This window comes from Anolis carolinensis, chromosome 4 (assembly GCF_035594765.1).
Source record: "Anolis carolinensis isolate JA03-04 chromosome 4, rAnoCar3.1.pri, whole genome shotgun sequence".
In the NCBI taxonomy this organism is placed as follows: Eukaryota; Metazoa; Chordata; class Lepidosauria; order Squamata; family Dactyloidae; genus Anolis; species Anolis carolinensis.
The window spans coordinates 227892088-227908798 of record NC_085844.1 but is presented as its reverse complement, the minus strand read 5'-3'; the positions used below and the strand labels follow the sequence as shown (position 1 = coordinate 227908798).

Below are 16711 nucleotides of genomic sequence, written 5' to 3'. Positions count from 1 at the left end.
TGGCGGGAGGGAAGCCGTGTGGTCAATGCTTCCCTCTGTGGGATCAGCATGCTGGTAAGCCAGGTGATGCGGGGCATTGGGCAACAGGTTCCCCAGCCCTGCCCCCCACAGGCACCATTGGATTTGCCACAATCTGTGGCAAGCCTTTATGATAAAGTCTTGAATGAGTTAAGTGATCATATATCGCTACAGACAAGGAAAGTAATTGAAAAGAAGGGCCAGTGAAAACCAAATAACAATTTTAAAGATTTTTGACACAGAGAGCTGAAAAGCAAAGGAGTATAACATGCTTTGTTCAAAATGTTATTGGAAAAGTGTGGTTCTGGCTCAGGTCTTGCATGATCAGAGTGGGTGGTTAGCTCCACAGGATGGCTGATGTAGTGAAAGCAAACAAAATTAAACCATAAAAACATTCAATCTTTTGATCCCAGCTTATTGTTGGGAAGATGCAGAACCACTGACTGGTATGCAGAACATAATTCTGACTTTGAGTTAAGTTAGTATGTTTAGGTTTGGACAGCTGTTCCTCACAAAAAGTTTCTGTAAAAGACCTGAGGTTACGTTTGCAACCAACAGGGCAAATTAACTTCACATAGGCTTCTAAATCACAAGCCCTTACCACATCAAATATTTGTTGTCAACAGAAGATAAATCAAGCAGTAGGTCAGAGACTATAATAGTGGCTTAACCAGCAAAAAGGTCTTTATTGCTTTGAAATCCAGTCCTTACACATTTTTCTTTCCCAAACGTATGTCTTTGGATGGTTTTTGTAAAGGTCCCCTTTAACAACAACAAAAACCCCAAAGTGGAGCCACATAAAGGTCAAACTGCACAAGGTGTCCACAAATGAACAATATTTCTAAGTGACTATGCTGGGAAAACAATCCTTTGAAATTGACAGAAAGAACAGGCACCCTCTGAGTGGGGATGTGATTGAATCGTGCTTGAAATAGAGGTCAGGCTGATGTCGGAAATGACTTACTTGTTTATACCGATTTCTATCCCACTTCTTTCAAACCTACTATCTATGGTCCATGATCCCATAAGTGACTTATTCTGAGGAAGTCCTCCATTAACCCACTATAAGGACTTCCTTGAGTAGGGCTGTAGAAGCAGAAAGGGTTGACTGTGAAAGCTAAATCTGTCAGTAGAGAAAAATGCTCTGCTGGCTCCCAAGTTGTTTCTTGGGAGATGGTGGAGATGGGGTTTGCTTCCTACCTGTCCTTGTTTGCAGCATCCATGACCACCATGCATTGAAATAAGAGAATGCACAAAAAGAATGAGCTTCCTACACTAGAGACAAAACTTCAGTTCCTGAGTACACTAAAGCTATCACATATTAGAAGAATTTGAGAAGGCAAACTCTTGCAGCACATGATTTGTGGGTATTTTCTTTTCCACAATATATCTTTACAAGGATCTTGTTTAGTTCCTTCATAGTTGCCCTTTCAAGTCTTACTACCTCAACGCAAAGGGCTAAAACTGACTGCATACACTGATTTTAGCCCAGGTCATTCACAGAGCCACCTGGCTCCCACGACCTAAAGGTGGGTGAATTGAATACGGGGAGTGGGGTGAGTTCCCGCTGTTAGCCCCAGCTTTTGCCAAGCTAGAAGTTCAAAAACTAGATCAATAGGTATCACTCCTGCGGGAAGATAACGGTGCTCCATGTAGTCATGCTGGCCACATGACCGTGGAGGTGTCTATGGACAATTCCAGCTCTTCGACTTAGAAATGGAGATGAGCACCAACCTCCAGAATCGGACACAATGAGACTTAATGTCAGGGGAAAATCTTTACCTTACCTATTATCTACTTTAGAGTCATTTAAATGATCTGGATCACTTTTTGGTTTTGTTTCCTTGATGTTCAACTATGAATCTGCCTTTGTTCTTTCCTCCAGTTTTTATGCCTCTTTCCATTAAGTCTAATCCTGCTTTACATATATGTTCAGTATCCAAGTTGAAGAGATGGGGTGATAAAATGCAGACTTGCCTGACCCCCTTGCTGTTTTGCAAAAGGGAAAGGGTTTGTTTTGTTCTTTATTTTTTGATTCAGAGACAATAAGCACAGAAGTGGCTTGAAATTCAAACCATTGTAAAACATGCAAAAGTATTAAAGAAAAGAAATACAAACCTAGAAAGCTTACTTCCACAATCAGTTGTCAGGCTGTGTTGCTCAAAACAGCATTCTAATTAATCATACTTGTTTTCCTCAGGTAAAGTTCATGTACCACCCAAAAGATAAGCTAAAGCAAGTGGACAGCATCCAACTTGACTAATTAAGATATCCTGCTGCACTCCAAGGCCATACCATCCGATTAATTCTGACCTTGGAAAAAACTAAGAAAAAAAGCAGTCCTTAAAGCAGACGTAGCCTTAAGGTCTTTGAGGAGACATAGGAATGGATGGAAAAATTGTGGCACACCAGACCTATCTCCTCATTATACAATGCTCTTCAACAAGTTTTCTCTACACTTGCCAATTGGAAACCATTCAGTTTCTCCATATTCTGTCATAACACCAGCCTCTTGTCCTGAGTATAGGTTATGCATCTGTTATGCAAATGTTGTGGCACAATCCATTTCTTTAAAAAATGGTTCATAATTTTTAATGGTCCATACAATCAAAGGCTTTGCTATAATCTGTAAAGGACGGGTTGATTTTCACTTTGGTGTGATCCATAAACCAATGTATATTGACAATATGATTCTTTCATATATGATAGAAGGTTTTGTCATAGAATTTTGAGCATCACTTTGCTTGCATGGGAAATTGATGCAATGGATCTATGGTTAATGCATAGGTATAAGGAGAACTATAATTATAATGAAAGGGAAAAGTAAACCAAGAGTGGGGATGACATGCCATTAACAGGAAAACACATTTTATGACAAGTACAGATGAATGGATGATGGAAACAATAGACTGAAGAACTGAGGAACACTATAAAAGTGATGAAAGGATGACAGATTCAAACAAAGAAGAACCATTTGAACCTGCAATTATTCATAGCAAAGTGGAAGCTGCACACTGCACTTTGGAGAAAATAAATCACCAGAAACAGATGGCATACCAATATAGCTGTTTCAATCTACAGAAACAGAATCTAATCTAGTTCTAACAAAAGTCAGTCAGCCAACATGAAAAACAAAGGCCTGCAGATTGGAAACACTCAATGTACATTGCATTCTCCAAGAAAAAAAATAAGTTATGCTGTTTCCAACGTTCCTTCGCCTTTGAGCACACCAACAGCTGAACATCCTTTTGGCTTTAGTCCAGTTGTGTCATTTGCCGCAGAACTGTTTGTAGCTCACTGATGCCATCTGATCTAGAATTTCACCTTCTGGTGCTACCTTTTATTTCATTTTGGATTGTCTCGTCATAGGGTTTTCATGGCAAAAGACATTCAAAGGGGGTAAACTGTCTCCTTCTGCACAGAACTAAGAAGTGTTAGCTTGTTGCTGCTCTTATGAAAAATCCTCCACCAGGATTCAACAAGTAAGTGTGTGTGTGTGTGTGTGTGTGTGTGTGTTGTGTACTTGTTGAATCCTCCTAGTAGCTGTTTGGCATGTTTACTCTGGCTCGCCTCCGAAGCTTGCCTGCCCGAATCCTACCAGCAGGACTAAGGCAAGCAGCATAGTCTCCTGCTTCACACAAGCATGTTATTTCAGCATCATGGGAAATTAATGACATGGATTGGTTAGTCCTGAAAACTAAATGAGAGCTAATTCTGCATCAGGCGCCAAATTCTCCATCCTATATCAAATCACATTTATTTGTCACTCAGCCTTGGGTTTTAGGGTAACAGACTTGAAAGGATTGTGAGATGTCCTTTCCCTGGCACCAAGTTAAAACATAGGTTCAATATTATCTTGTCTCATATCTGTACATATGAAAAAAGATATGTACACAATTTTATATGGTTTAAAATTGTTTACATTCTAACATGTGTTTTTAAACGGCCTGAAATGGTTAACTTGCTCCTTATCATCTAAATATTGTGTTAACTTTTTGTTCAATTAACATTTGGGCATACCAGTCTAAGATTTCATGATGCAGAGCAGCATATAAATATTTTAGCAAATAAATAAAATAATATGTGCACCTGGGATTATGGTCCTCTTGCTCAGTGCTAAATATGCTTACACGCTGAAAGCATTGGTTTCAGTGGGAGTTATTACTTCCAACTGAGTTGGTTTAGATTTGCAAGTAAAGAGGGGAAATTATTGACACGTAGAATGCACATCTCACTCCAGGTAATAAAGTGTTGGTTTAAATGGTGCAGCTCTAATTGCACATTCTATGCAGATTAGTAAAGTTTAACCTGAACAACCAGAAATGTAATAAACTTATTTGTGATTCATCAAAAAGCTTATAATATTCATTGGAAGGTTTTTTGGGGGGTGGAAGGTTTACACAAGTATTCTTCCCCCCACATCCTTTTCGCTCTCTAAAGCAGTGGCCAATGTATAACTGTTTATATGCCACTGGTCTACATCTTCCATGATCCTTAGCCAGCATAGCTAATGGTGAAGTATGATGAGAACTCTAGCTCACTAATGGAGTGTCATGAGTTGTTCACCTTTGCTGTTGGTAAAGGTAAAGGTTTTCCCCTGACTTTAAGTCTAGTTGTGTCTGATTCTGGGGGTTGATGCTCATCCCCATTTCTAAGCCAAAGAGCCAGCATTGTCCGTAGAGACCTCCAAGGTCATGTGGTCGGCATGACTGCATGGAGTGTCATTACCTTCCTGCTGGAGAGGTACCTATTGATCTAGTCACATTTACATGTTTTTGAACTGCTAGGTTGGCAGAAGCTGAGGCTAACAGTGGGAGCTCACCCCTGCTCCTCGGATTCAAACAGCCAACCTTTGGTTAGCAAGTTCAGCAACTCAGTTCAACAAACCACTGCACCACCGGGGTCTCCTCTGCTCGCGAGGGATGCAAAAATAATGTGAATCCTAAAATTATTTGTTGCAGAATTGTCTAGCCACGTTTCTGCTGTGAACAATTTCCCTCACTGTATGAATTCTCATTTCCACAACTATTTCTTCCATTGTACAAGCTCAGAGAGAAAGAATGTAGGCCCTGTGTATATAACCCTGCCCACAGTAAAAAACGACAGATTTCAGATATGTTTCCAAAAAGAAGTCATGTCCCTTGGCTCCTTCAGAGAGCCTGAGTAATTGAGATAAAAGCTGACCTTGAGTATGGCTCTGAGCAGATTCTGAATGAACCTCTGGTTGTTTTCAAGGATGTCAGTGAGCTTTCTGAACACTTACCTCATGCAGTCCAGCCTTTTATCACCTATCCCTGACGCAGCAGGCATACTAAGAGATATGAATCACAGAGAGGAATGCTTTAAAGTCTAAATGCCGTCTTATATCCTTCCCTCCCTCCTCTTTACTTCTGCACTAACAATATATCCTAATTAATTTAAGAAGAGAAGCCCACTGACCAAACATTTAGAGGAGGAAAATGTCTTGCTGAAATTCACCTTGTTTCATTTATTTATATAAAATATTAGTCACTCCATTTATTTTTTTAAAAAAGAAACAACCTCAAGGTGATGTTCCATCTATAGAATGGTGAAGCTGGAGCACCATTCCTTAAAATAGCGAAATATAGACAGACCTCTGTATCCATGGATTCAACTAATCACCACTTGAAAATAATGGGGGGGGGGGGGGAATCCATTGTCACAAAATCTTTTTGTTTGTTTGCTTAAAGAAGGGAGACTTTCAGGGAACTGCTGAGTATTTTCTTTCTGAAAAGTGGGCAGTAGGCCAAATAAGTCTGGGAACCTCTATTCTAGACTATATTTTGGTAAGTCCATTTCTGTTACCTGATTTTGGTGGTGCAAGGCTGGAAGGACTCATGGCAAGTTTGAGTCAGGGTGGAAATGGTCCCTTAAGCCTGGAAAAGTGTCCATTTCTTATGTGTAATGTCAAAACTGTGAGTCTATGGTTGGTTCCAGGTAGGAATATATTGCATCATAACTTTGCCTCAAGTATAGAATTTTACTGAGAAGCTATATTTTCCTTTTGCAAAATTCCTGTTTTCATGTCACTTTCCCCCTGTTTTTCCCCTTGCCTTTTCACAAGAAATCAGCACAATGTCTTTTGATTGCTAGCACTAGGAGCCTTTCATTTAGATGCTCTCTGTGGGAGAAGATGGGCAATCTTCACCTCTATCTGAAAGATGAGAATTGGGACTGAAGTGAAAGAAAACCAGGTGAGAGATGGAAAAAGGCTGTCACAAGTCAGAAGTGTGACTGCCGACTAAGGCGTGTAACTTAATTCTGGCAAGCTTCATGTTCCCTTTGTGGAATAGAGAACTTCTTGACCTTGTTACTAATGTATATTCATATCTATGCTGGATTTTATTTTTTCTCCAGTTTACAGTAAAGAAGCTAAAATAGGAAATATCACCAAAGGTTCAACTAAGAGGTTGGTGATGTCAGTCTGAACAGAATCAGAAGACAAAGAAAATATTAACACAGATAGAGCATGTGCCAAAAAGACCACCTTTAACCCTAAGGTCTGTACATACATCCCCCCTAGCTTTGAAGAAATAAATGTCCATACCCTCCAACATTTCATAGATGAAAACCAGGACACATGTGGCCATGCTACATCGGAATATGTGTTAAGATGACAAAAGCTGGTAATGAGAAAAACACTGATGTTAGGAGTCCCTTCTGCTTTGGCGCCAGCAAGCTCACAGTAAAGTTATATCAGTGGGTGGGATTTTCACTCTCTCCTCCTCCTCCTCTGCTATTCCCAAGTTGTCTGTTCTCCTTTTATTTTATATTTTACTAGCTTAGGTACCTGGTAATGCTCAGGATAGGTATTTGGAGATTTGTAATGCTATTTATTTGAAAAATCATTGGTTTTAGATGTCATGAAAAAAAGTGTAAGGATGCAGGTGGACTACAACTCACATAGTGCCAGGTTAATTCCCCTCAAACTCCACCAGTACTTTAAGTTGGAATGTTGGGTGTGTGTGCCAAGTTTGGTCCAGATCTATCATTGGTGAGTTTCCGAGTGCTCTCTAGATGTGGGGTGAACTACAACTCCCACCATGCTGGGTCAATCCCCCCCCCCAATCCCTTCCAGTATTTTTTGTTGGTCATGGGGGGAGAGGGTTTGGGGAAGGGGTTCTATGTGCCAAGTTTGGTCATCAATGTGGTTCACAATGCTCTCTGGATGTGGGGTGAATGCTAATTCCAACCATGCTTGGTTGCCTCTATCCCCAAACCCCCTTCAGTATAATTTGTTGGTCAGGGAGGGATTTGTCTGCTAAGTTTGCTCCAGATCGGTCATTGGTAAGGCTCACAGTGCACTCTAGAACTCTAACTCCTGAAATCCACAGCCAATCCACCCAAACCCCTCCAGCATTTTGTGTTAAGCAGATTCATCATTGGTGGGAGTTACAGAGCTCTCTGGAAGAGGGGGCCATCTTGGAAAATACATAGAAACGAACATAGATACATACATACGTATTGTTACCAAGATTAGCCAGCAGTCCCAAATGGCAGGTGAGGATAAGTGCCCGGCGCACACTGCTACTTTGAAATAAGGATCAAGAAGATGTACTTGGTGAAGGCAGCAGAAACAGAGGTTTATTCAACTTGCCTGATGGATGTCAGAATTGCGTATCTGCTCAAAAAACTGACATAACCCACAAAGAGAAGTACAGCATATTTTATATACTTTGATAGCTATTCAAACCTCCCACTCTCTCCCCTAGCTGGTCAGGAGATGTGCTTCCTTAGACTCCACCTTCTCATTGGCTGAGGCCTCCTCCTGATTTCATAAACCAGGGCGAAGAGGAAAAGAAAACAGCTGGAATTAGTGGGGTTCAAAATTAAAGGTTTGTTGCTGTACCACCTTTGAGGGGTGTGGGCTCTGTTGTCCAGGCTGGAAAGAATGGGTGTTTAGCATGAATTGAATTTATTGTTGTTTATTTGTTCAGTCGCTTCTGACTTTTTGTGACCTCATGGACCAGCCCACACCAGAACTCCCTGTCGGCCATCACTACCCCCAGCTCCTTCAACGTCAAGCCAGTCACTTCAAGGATGACATCTTTCCATCTTGCCCTTGATTGACCCCTCTTCCTTTTTACTTCCATTTTCCCCAGCATCATCATCTTCTCTAAGCTTTCCTGGCTTCACAGAATGGACTTTAGAAGCTTGGAATAATCCCTTCACAAATAATGAGGCTTGGGAAACCAGAAAGTCAATCAAATTGGTAAATATGGTTCTTTTTATGGTTTAACAATTTATTGTTTGTGAAAAAGCCTGCATTATGAAAAGTTCTGTAGAAATTGGTAAATATAGTTCTTGATGTGCTCTGTGTCCTTAGGGTTGCTGGCAATCAGTCTCTCACCCACTGGAAGAATCTGTGTTGTTTCCCAAGACTGGCACACAGTCCAAAGTCACATAAATACTATATAATGTACGTTATGATATTTGATAACCTTGGGTCTAATCGATTTTGCTCTGGCCTGCTGTACTTCAGGTGTTCAGTTGCAGAAACAGAATGGTAACATATTGGAACTGGCAGTTCGATTATGCAAAGTTCTGCAACAGTGAAGAAATTAGAAAGGTTTACAAGGGTATGCAGAAGTACGATTACGGGTTAGCGTTTTGGCACAATTGTGCTAATAAAGAGTGGTGCAATATTTAGAGTGCTCAATGTAGTATGTATTGGATTAAATAATGTGACTGTAGAGGAATAGCAGGTTTGTTGATAAAGTCTCATCTAAACTCTAGATCTATAAGCATATTAGTTGCATTCCACGTTGATTATTATGGCTTTATCCTATGAAATTCTGGAATTTGTAGTATGTTGAATGGCTTAGAATTTTCTCCTTGAGAGCTCCAATGATCACAAAACTACAAGCATCATGATTCCATAGGATGGAACAATGATCATCAAAATGGTATCAAACTTCTATAATGATATAGTAGATACACTCCATGTGAACTTCCCTGAAACCCTCAAGAGGTTCTGCATGATGTTCCATATCTCAAGGAAATTAGTTTTGCTAGTCTATACTACAGCCCTTTCTCTTTTCCACGGCCATAGAAATTACTTACTTATATCCATGTATTGATTTATAGATAGATTTATGGCTCATCTTCCCACAATGTATTCAGTAAAATATGAATAAACAAACATTAAAACAGAACAAAACAAATTTTAAGGGAGGCGAGCCTGGGCACAACAACATCTTTTCTGCCAACCCTTTGGGGGAATATCTAGCTGATATTGGCTTTTGATGGATTTGCTGCTGCTATTACTGTGTGACTGTGTATTATAGTATCTGTTTTTATGACTCTGTTTTATTGTTTTTATGACTTATATTTTGTATTTTATTGCTCACTGCTTTGGGTATTCCTGAATAGAAATGTGATTTATTAAACAAATAATTAAATAAATAAACAAATAAAGGAAAGGAAAGAAACTTGGGAGAAAAGCAATGCAAATATGACCTATTATAGTGTTTTACAGAGATGATGGGTTCAAAATCCAACCCTGAGCATAGCAGTTAGCCTCAGGCAAGGTCTCAGAAAAAGCATTACCATCCTCCCATATTTCTGAGGAAACAGAACCAAAGGCAAACAGAAAGAAAACGTCTGAATGAGGCCAAAGGTCCATCCAGTCTAATTTCTGTATTGCTTCCATTTATGTTCTGCCTTTCCTCCAATGACCTCAAGGTAAGGCTTTCTTTTTAGTATTATCAAAAGAATCCTTGAAAGTAAATCAGATTCAGAAAGTGTGATAGGTGCAGGGTCACCCCAAGAGTTTTGTGACTCTGTAAGGATCAATCCAACATTCCAGTGAAGCCTTTCCTAAGTTTGTTTTTAGTCTGTAAAAACATTTTAAATATATTTTAGGTCTCAGGTAACTCCTGCATTCACTGGGGCTAGGGGTAGAAATCTTAACCAAAAAATGATGATGATGATGATGATGATGATTAGAAAAATGCTGTTTTTGTTCTTTAGAGAATATCTCTCTAAAAATCTCTAGGTTTTGGGAGTTGGAGTCCAAAAATAAATATTTCCCAACTTTGCTGTATAGCCATTCTAAAATGGTGCCAATAGCATGGAGGTGATCCTGATCAGATTCTCCAGGCAGACAGTAACTGACCACATCAAGGACCCTACTCTCTTTGAAGAAGGTTTCTGCGCAATTTAAACCTCAAAGTTCTGGATATAATGGAGAAAGTAGATCTTTTACTGATAGAAGATGCTTCCTGTTTCAAACAGTGGACCTTTATCCATGAATGGAAATAAGAATGTGGTAGAGGGGCAAATCTCCCATACTTATTCTCCATCTTCTTCTTCACATGACTACTCTGGGCTAAGAAGAATTTATAGGTCAGGGGAAGGCACCTGCTTTCTGCCACCATTTTGAGAACTCTGGTGTAAGTATTATCCAGATTTTAAGCAGTATTTTGTCCTGTCTTTTTGTAGTGGAGTGGCTTTTTTTGTGCAGTTTTCACATGAAAATAATCCAAATCACACCAATTTAAAAAATACATTGGGGACTTTGGGGGTTTAGACTGCAATGATCACCACTGTAAGATCCAGGAGCCACACACTTTACACATGTTGCCCTTTCTCTACCCCTGAAATATTTCAATTCCTAGTCAATGTGGGGAAAATATGGCTGTCCACGTATTGGCTGTAATCTTGTTAGTTAGGAGCAACTATAGAAAATTCATATAATGAATCGTTGAATGGCAAGTTAACATCTGATTTAGTCTAACCAAGACTAACAGTAGGATACAGGTCAATTATAGCTGGTACTCCATATCCATAGATTCTGCATCCATGGATTCAATTGCCCATAGCTTGAAAATATATAAAACCAAAACAAATCTTGAATTTGTCATTTTATATAATATACAGCATTGTATGTAGTGGGACTTAAGCATCCATGGATTTTGTTATCTACAAGGAGCCCTGGAACCAAACCCCAGTGCATACCAATGGCCCAATGCATTGTGTTTAAAGCAAAGAGGCAACAATCACTTGTATAAAGGATTAGTGGGAGAGGAGAGCCTAGAGAGTTCCTACTCTATGTTTTATTTCTCTGTATTTGTCTTTATTCTATCTTGTGCTCTCTTCTTACATCTTGACTCCTTCAAGAAGTTAGTCTCTTTGTTCCTTTTGTCAGGAAAGAGTGCATCCATGGCACTCCATGGAGAACCAGACCTCGATAATACCCAACATTTACACATAGAAGACAGCTTTTAGAGGCTTTTATAACAAGTACAAGTCAACAGCTTCTTTTGTCTATTTTCTCTCTTCTATCAAGATGTATTTTCTAAGACAATAACACAAGTTTTCTTTTCTTTTTTCCTTTCAAGGGCATCAAGAGGAAATACTCCTGTTTCTACCAAAAACTCATATTGCACAAATTCTGCCTAAAATCAAATATTTCTACATATTGGACTGCAAATCTGGTAGCTCTAGGCAACATAGCCAATGTTTGTAAATACATCTTGAGGTCCACTGTTGTCAATAATAGAAGTATAAGTGAAAATTTCATTACAGTCTGTCGATTTTTTTAAAAAAAGAGTAAACCAAAATGCAAATATCCCAAGGTAGAAAGAACTCTAGCTTAAAAATATTCAAATGTAAGAAATACAAAAACCAATATGCTTGTTCACTCATGCTCAGGGCTTTCTCTGCTTAATTCTTAAATATCTGGTTTTGAATCCCTCTGTATTCAAACATGTGAATGTTGAATTCGTGTCATCATCTCTCTTTTCTCTGATAGGATACCCAACTTGACAGGAAGAAACACATACTCCTCTCCATGCCAGGAATAGCTATATTTACTGAATTTGCTTGGTGAGGGTGGTGAAAAATTCATTTCTGATATTATTTTTTAAGTTCACCAAAATGCACCAATTTCCTCCATATGCACTGAAAGAACTTGATATTTGGTGTTTTTGAATACAGAGCAAGATAGTACAGGACAATCAGATCAATCTTGGATCCTGTAAATGGATAAAGTCAGAAATTCAATAAATAAAATTATGTGCTAAATATTATTGTTGGCACAACCATGAATAGGACCACTGAACCCCTAGGACTTGCTTACATATTATATTGACGTGCTATTCAGCAGTCAATTAAATTGATTTACTTGAGCTGGATTCAAACAATAGGATTATATTGTTAGAATTAAAATATGGACCTTTCTGTGGTCTGAACAATGGAACCATTCATTTACTAGAGAAAGGTAGTGGCAGTCTTGGGGAAACTACAAGGTTTGCAAAAACAGATAGTATTATAGTGGAAATAGACAAGTGTTACCTCCGTAACTCAAGAGCCTAATGAAGATGTTTAATGGGATGGTATGTTGGGTATCTTTTGGGGGTGGGAGCAAAAGCAGGGGGCAGAGAAATTGGAATAAAGTATTGCAGGAATGGCACGACTGGCTGGAACCATAGACAAGCATGTTCCCCATTGCAAAGTTTTGTTGTGAGTCCCTCTTCTTATGATTGGTATCCATCAGTGAGAAGTGACCTAATGTGAGGATAATTTCTTCACATTAGAAGTACAATTAACAGATATTTTGGACCATAGCTCAGCCTTCTGGAGGGATGTTGTCACTCATCCAGACACAGCAGATGATAATGAGTCAGAACAGCGTAGCACAGAAACCCTACTTGGCAAGATCCTGGGTTCGTCGCTTCTGCTTGGTTGGATGCCTTCTGTTAAGAGGACCATAATTAGGTCACTAGGGATAAAGGGAATGAGAAAAGAAATAATAAATTCATGCCAGGTAACATTTAGGCATAAATAAAAGAAAAGTGGAGAAGATGGCTGGCCGTTCAGCGTTTATGACAGCCGGTGTGTTTTAATTTTAAAATGTAGTTTTAATTTATAGAATTTTTCATGTATATAACAAAGCCACAGAACAACATGTAAAAACACATAATAAATAACACATATATTTGTATGTAAGATTAAATTGGGAAAAAAACCCAGAAAAGGGGGTTTGAATAGGAAAGATTTAACACATATCAAAAGAATAAAGTATGGAAGCAATGGTTTTGATGTACTTTTAATAAAGGGCAAACCATTCTAAAATTCAAATACGATTACAGTGTGGAATCTAAATATACTTGGTTATATGGGTATCTGTAATTCAAATACTATACCATTTTTCAGAGAATTATCATATTTGCTGTTAGATATTTTTAAAACTGAAAGGCTTCACATACTAGATCCAAAGAAATCTATGTATTGACTTACAATTCAAGAGCTGTTTCAATAGGTCTACATTTGTGAGACTTGCAACTGTATTTAGGCCACTACACTACTGGAAAAATAATGGGTGAATTTTTGATTTTCAGTTTAAGTGCAATTAGAGTTTCTGACATTTTCAAAAAGAAAGATATAAAATCATGTCTGATTACACACAGTTCTTCTCTACAGCCATAACTCTCCCCAGAAGTATCATTTAAAAAACCAGGACCAGTGTCAAATTTTACGAGGAGCCAAAATACACACTTGGGATGTAAGGGAGAGGTGGGTTTTTTTGTTCTCATCTTGGCTTTTTTGAGTGACCTTGTCAGGACATAAAAGTACAATTTCAGGAAATTGTTGCATGTTCATAGAGGTAATTCTAGAAAAAAACAATCAGGGCCAATTAATACCGCCCAACAAAGCCCCCCCCCCAGGCAGGGAGCAACCAGGCCTTGAAGCTGTAAGGCTATTCAATGCTAATTAAGGTGACCAATTACAACATTTACACTTGCCTCAAACGGACAAGAGTTCTTTCTCCCATACTGGGCATTCCCACAGATATATAAATCCCACTTGCCCAGTTTCTGAAGCTGTAAGGCTATTCAATGCTAATTAAGGTGACCAATTACAACATTTACACTTGCCTCAAACGGACAAGAGTTCTTTCTCCCATACTGGGCATTCCCACAGATATATAAATCCCACTTGCCCAGTTTCTGAAGCTGTAAGGCTATTCAATGCTAATTAAGGTGACCAATTACAACATTTACACTTGCCTCAAACGGACAAGAGTTCTTTCTCCCATACTAGGCATTCCCACAGATATATAAATCCCACTTGCCCAGTTTCTGAAGCTGTAAGGCTATTCAATGCTAATTAAGGTGACCAATTACAACATTTACACTTGCCTCAAACGGACAAGAGTTCTTTCTCCCATACTAGGCATTCCCACAGATATATAAATCCCACTTGCCCAGTTTCTGAAGCTGTAAGGCTATTCAATGCTAATTAAGGTGACCAATTACAACATTTACACTTGCCTCAAATGGACAAGAGTTCTTTCTCCCATACTGGGCATTCCCACAGATATATAAATCCCACTTGCCCAGTTTCCAACAGACCTCACAACCTCTGAGGATACCTGCCATAGATGTGGGTGAAATGTCATGAGCGAATGCTTCTAGAACATGACCATACAGCCTGAAAAACTCATAGCAGCTCAATTCTAGAAAGACCTGTGTTTTTATTCCATTGGTGTTTTTCTCTGTCTTTGTCTCCCTTCCTTTCCCCCAAGTAGCTTTTGGATAAGGAGAATCTTTACTTGTTTCTTACAAGCAAGAAAAAATTAAAAAGTTTTCTCCATTTGTAAGATTACAAGACTATTTGTCCCCCTCCCTGCAAAAAATCATGAATAAATTATTTGCTAGAAATCCCAAAATGTGAAAAATCTTGCAGCAGCTCTTTATTGTCTCAATTGAGTATTTTGATGTGTCAACACACTACAGTAGAGTCTCGCTTATCCAACCTTCGCTTATCCAACATTCTGGATTATCCAACACAGTCTGCCTTTTGGTAGTCAGTGTTTTTGTAGTCAATGTTTTCAATACATTACAATGTTTTGGTGCTAAATTCATAAATACAGTAATTACTACATAACGATACCATGTATTGAACTGCTTTTTTGTCAATTTGTTGTAAAACATGATGTTTTGGTACTTATTTTGTAAAATCATAACGTAATTTGACATTTAATATGCTTTTCCTTAATCCCTCCTTATTATCCAACTTTTTCACTTATCCAATGTTCTGCCGCCCCGTTTATGTTGGATAAGTGAGACTCTACTGTATTCCTTATCAAGAACAAGAAAACCTGCAAACATTCTTTATATATTAGCTGGTCCCTCTATATTACTAGAGTTCTTTCTTCCAAAAGTGAAGCTTGATCTATGCACACAAGAAAGAGTAAAATGAACTGTTTCACTCTGCAAATGGAAGACAGCATTTGGGAATGATCCCACGTGAAAATGACAGCAGCAGCAATAGGAAGTAATTATGTGCAAGATGAGAATAAAGATATCAATAGACAGATTCCAACCTAGCTCTCTTAATTGTCAGCTACTTTTCTATTTTTAAGAAGCTTTGTTTCATTGTATCCTGTATAGGATTATTAAACTAATTTAAGGAGGAACCCATAATCTGAAGAGGTACATTTCACTAGATAATTCTACTGTAGAAAGGCTTTAGGTAGGAATGTAAGGCAGGAAAACCAGCAAGTTGTGGTGGTTTGGGTGCTGAACTAGGTACCAATGGGTGACCTTGGGCAAGTCACATCCTCTTAGCCTCAGGGGAAGGTAATGGTAACATCCACCACCCATCCCAAAGAAAACATTACCAAGAAAACCCCATTACAGGTTTGTAGAAAGGTTGCAATAAGTCAGGTTTTGTCTCTTTTTGCTACTCAGGTCTGGGCCAAGTGATGTCTGAGATGCAAGAAAATTTTTCCCCTTTTCTCTTCAAATACAGTACAGCAGCTGACTAGACAGCAATTAAGTCCTTGAAAACAGTATCAGAATTCACAAACACCAAATAGCTTAGGCGTCCCTGCTTCAGGTATTGGGTAGGATCATCATGAGTTGCATCTACATCACAAAATTAAAGCACTTTGACACCACCTTATCTGCTATGGCGCAATGTTATAGAATCATGGGAGTTGCAGTTTTACAAAGTATTTAGCCTCTGCCAGAGTGCTGGTGTGTCACCAAATTACAAATCCCAGGATTCCATAGCATTGAGCCAGACAAGGTCAAACGTCATAACTTCTACAGTGTAGGTGTATACTGACAGGAGAGATCACATTCTGGTCTTGAGACAAAGCCAAATGTTAATACATAACTACCGTAGCTCCAGTTTCTGCCAACCTAGGAGATCGAAAATATGCCAATGTGAGTAAATCAATAGGTACCGCTCTGGCGGGAAGGTAATGGTGCTCCATGCAGTCCTGCCGGCCACATAACCTTGGAGACATCTAGGGACAACGCCAGCTCTTCGGCTTAGAAATGGAGATGAGCACTAACCCCCAGAGTCAGACACAACTGGACTTAATGTCAGGGGAAAACCTATACCTTCACTAATTGCATTAAAACTACACTGTTCTCAATAAGTGTGGGATTCTTTGGTGTACTAGTGAATCTTATTCCTGGAAGCATTTTTATCCTGCCTCAGGATACAGATCCATTATTATTCCCTCTCTAACCCTTTGCTCTCCTGAGAATGGACGGGGTATAAATGTTGTAATAAATAAATAAATAAATAAAGTTCATTTCTTAACATCTGTGGCTTTTGATTCTTCAGTAGCTGCAGTCTTCATTGTATATGCCTGGCACTTCCGAACAATAGATGAAATAACAAAGAAGGCCAAAACTATGAGAAAACCTTA

The 16711-nt window shown here is 38.9% G+C and overlaps 1 long non-coding RNA gene across 4 annotated transcripts; it reads left to right on the top strand.

Annotated features, from left to right (window-relative positions):
* The first annotated feature begins 3151 nt into the window (after positions 1 to 3151).
* On the top strand, positions 3152 to 16602 carry LOC134298495 (uncharacterized). 4 transcript variants are annotated; one of them, XR_010005603.1, is made up of 5 exons: positions 3152 to 3500; positions 6133 to 6233; positions 8142 to 8251; positions 8366 to 10433; positions 11382 to 16602. It is a non-coding gene; the product is annotated as an uncharacterized LOC134298495 (long non-coding RNA). The 4 variants fall into 4 exon arrangements; XR_010005601.1 differs by having other exon boundaries at positions 6104 to 6233; positions 10276 to 10433; XR_010005600.1 differs by having other exon boundaries at positions 6104 to 6233.
* The last annotated feature ends 109 nt before the right edge of the window (positions 16603 to 16711 follow it).